The sequence below is a fragment of the Hordeum vulgare genome, chromosome 7H (assembly GCF_904849725.1).
Source record: "Hordeum vulgare subsp. vulgare chromosome 7H, MorexV3_pseudomolecules_assembly, whole genome shotgun sequence".
Classification (NCBI taxonomy): domain Eukaryota; kingdom Viridiplantae; phylum Streptophyta; class Magnoliopsida; order Poales; family Poaceae; genus Hordeum; species Hordeum vulgare.
Genome location: NC_058524.1, coordinates 33,773,971 through 33,777,981, shown reverse-complemented (window position 1 = coordinate 33,777,981; position 4,011 = coordinate 33,773,971).

Here is a 4,011-nt window from a genome sequence, read left to right as displayed (position 1 = left end):
TCCCATGATATGGTAAGCATTGTCCATTACGTGTTTGTGTACTAACCCATGGTCTTTGTGAGACTCCTATGTGGGGGTTAGGTGTGTTTCCATTGGGCTTGCGTCAAAAGGAAGATCTCATACAACCCATGAAGGATGACGTCAAGTGGTGATCGTCATCAAGATTGTGGTGTGCAAGTTCAAGTGGATCAGCACAAATATATCATTGAAACTATTGTCAATGATCATGTGTTGATAAGGACAATCTCATGTGCTAACAAGGACAAGATCAAGATAAACATTGCTGAGCACTACATGCTTGATTCTTGTGGATGTTCACATGGTGGACAGGACAAGATCAAGATAAGCATTCCTGAGCACTACATGCTTGATTCTTGTGGATGTTCACATGGTGGACAAATGAAGATGAATACATAAGCTAGGCTTTCCGCATTGTGTATGGGAGAGCTACTTGAAGACTTCATCATGTCTTGCTTTCAACTTGAGCCAAGATGGAACAACAACATCAAGCTCAAGTGAAAGGGATAACTCAAAGGTATCAGTTCCTTTCACGTTAGTGGTGCGGAGTGATGATCAACGAATAAAAGTATACACTCAAGTATGGATCATCAGTACCCCTTTTATGATTCTTGAGTCTTTAGGGATCCCGCACTATTAAGAGGGGATCACAGGTTTTGCGATGAACTTGCTCAAACTACATCTCCACTGTTCTGCTTAGACCACATCTCCACTGCTATGCTATTATCAGAAAACAGGACCAGTGCCTCGGACATCCGGCCTCCTCCGGACGTCCGACCAGCTTCGGAAATCCGGAACTATGCACCAGAGAAACTTGAGTTCTATAACTCGGATTTCCGGCTCCCTCCGGACATCCGAGCGCCGGACGTCCGACCAGCTTTGGAAATCCGGAGCCCTGCACCAGAAGAACATTAGCTCTATAACTCGAATTTCCGGCTCCCTCCGGACGTCCGTTCCCCTTCGGAAATCCGGAATCACCCGCCAGTAGCAGTTGAGTCAAATAACCCGGAATTCCGGTCCTCTCTGGACGTCCAGCCACTGTTCAATACACAGTATTTTCAGTCATATCTACTGGCCTCGGATGACCGACCCCTGTCGGACATCCGACCCCTCGCGGACGCTCGGACGTCCGGCAACTGTCGGACGTCCGGACCCTGTGTGACTTAAAGTGCCCCCAACGGCTGGATTTCACTGCCCACTATATATACTCTTCTCCCACCTCGTGAAAGAGTGCCCAACACAGCCTTATCCTCATAAGAACACATTTTCACCTCACACACATTTTCTCACTCCAAATCTTAGATCCCAAGAGCATTTGTGAGCCCCTTTGAGAGTTGTTCCAATCAAAAGATAGATCGTCTCCCTCTCCTTCTCTCAACCCAAGCTATTTGTGATTTGAGCAAGTTTTGAGCATTCCCCGTGATCTTGTTACTCATGGAGGTTGGAGACTCCTAGGCGGTAGGAGTTCTTCGGAGAGGAATCAATCCGTGTGATTTCCCCCGGAAAAGTTTGTGAGGGTTTGGAAGCCACCTCAAAGGCTTACCACTAGTGGTTGAGAAACGCCTTCGTGGTGTTATCTCAAAGGAAGAATAGGGTGAGCCTTCGTGGCGTTGGTGTGCCTTTGTGGTAACATCCACCTCTCTAATGGTGACTAGCTTCCCTCCAAGGAAGTGAACATCGGGATACATCTTCGTCTCAGTGACCTTGGTTATCCTTAACCCTAACTCCTTACTTGTGGTTTACTTGTGTTACTTGAGCTACATACATTGCATATCGTTTGTGCTCATTACATTGTGTTGGCTATTTCATGTACAAGATTAATCATTCAAGCATACTTCAAGGTAGAATAGAACACAAGATGGATAGCAAGGAAGTTAAGGTTCAACCAAAAGAAGAGCGAGTATGTGTTTGGAAGGGAGGCAAGGAAGTTGTCGATAACCACACAAATTACCCTGGGGCTAGGATGGTACTTCTACTCTTTAATTAGATTCACAACTTGCAAGAAGTCAAAATGTTGACGATGATCATGCACGTTCTGTTGACACTACAAGAAATATGTCAAGTACTTGCAGCCCTTGATATATCGTGCGATATACTTGCAGCCCTTGATATATACTTCAAGGTAGAATAGAACACAAGATGGATAGCAAGGAAGTTAAGGTTCAACCAAAAGAAGAGTGAGTATGTGTTTGGAAGGGAGGCAAGGAAGTTGTCGATAACCACACAAATTACCCTGGGGCTAGGATGGTACTTCTACTCTTTAATTAGATTCACAACTTGCAAGAAGTCAAAATGTTGACGATGATCATGACACGTTCTGTTGACACTACAAGAAATATGTCAACTAACGACCTTCAATATTGATCACTGAATGGTCATTGATTTCCATTTGCGACCTTTTTACGACAAAAAACAAACGGTCAAAAGCTGAGGGTCTCTAATGAACTATAACGACCTTTTGATGGATTGGTCGTAGGATTTTACGACCAAACGAAAGCATTGAAATTATCTTGGTCACTAGCAATCTGCCCATGCCACGTCGGATCTGACATGGCAAACCGACGTGGCATAGAATTAGCCCGGTCCAATTCGGTGTTTTAAATGTGCCGAGCCCATTAATCCATCCCATTTAATGTTTTTTCTCTTTATTTTGCTTAGCTGCATGGGCCTGGCCCAATAATCCCCAACATGTTAGCCTTTTTTATTTTGGGTGTGGCCTTTTACTTTCTATTGATTTTCTTTTTTGGCCATTTTATTTTTGTACTCGTCCTACTAGTCACATTGCTCCCACATGTCATGCTGATCCCATAATTCGTATCGACACCCTAAATTTTGTAATTCGTCAAACAATTTGTGAGGTTTCCATTGCATAGGTATACAAATCACATACCAAATCAATATTTTGAACAGATCACGGAACAAATGAAATTCGTCCAAAAAACAATAAATTAGTCTATTACAATCTTTACACTACTACAACTCAAATATGCCTACTACAGCCTACTATCACAATACATGATATGCTACTCTTTGCATATAGGCTTCATGACTTCATGCTTGCCTTCACATTTCACCTAAGCAAAAAATAAGAACAAAATAGTAGCCAATGAGTAAACAAAATAGTATAATATGTTCAGGTTGACGGTACTAATCGATGAGAACCTTTGGAGGAAGACTTTAAAGCTGAGGATGGAACCTAATTAATCATGTTATTGTGGAAACCACAACACGTAAATAGTATGACTAACACTAACCAATATGTGTTTATGGAGTGACTAAAATATTCTCACTAGCTAGGATTTTTTAATGTATAGTATACTGACCTGTGAAACTTTAATTAAATTGATCATTGAAATAAGAAGAACTATAAGAATGAGTTCATTCCGGCATGTCAAATTTTAAGCACCAGCAAAACAGATCTAAAAAACGAGACCATCATCATCATGCATCAGGATTTTTAATGGGGAATGGTACTTGTTGTCTACAAAATCATGATCATCATGCATCACGTTGACAAATTTTCATTATAATACACACTCCAACATGAGGCATGGGCTACAGCAGCAAAAGTTGTAGTACTAATTCTATAATAAATCAGATTATCCCCTACGAATTTCAACAAAGGCACATTCTGGGACTTGAAAACATATTGAACAGATTTAAATTGATTTGTTAAGCTACAGCAACAACAGTTCTACTTGTACTGCTGGAATAAATAAAACGACCTACAAATCTATTCATGAGCTGAGCTGAACAAAACGCAATGAACTGAAGTTCAATCCAGGTTATATAATCATTACATTCATTCATTTATTTGGGTTTGTAATTGTGTAAAATATGGTAGCATGACACTGGATGCAGGTTTGTTCTTCAAACAAACCAGCTTCTCCACTTGATTTATCATACAGAAACTCCATGAAACCACATGCAGGTAGCCTCAAGCAACTCCTACACGAACATGTTTGAGATATGACAGAAATGAAGGACATGCAA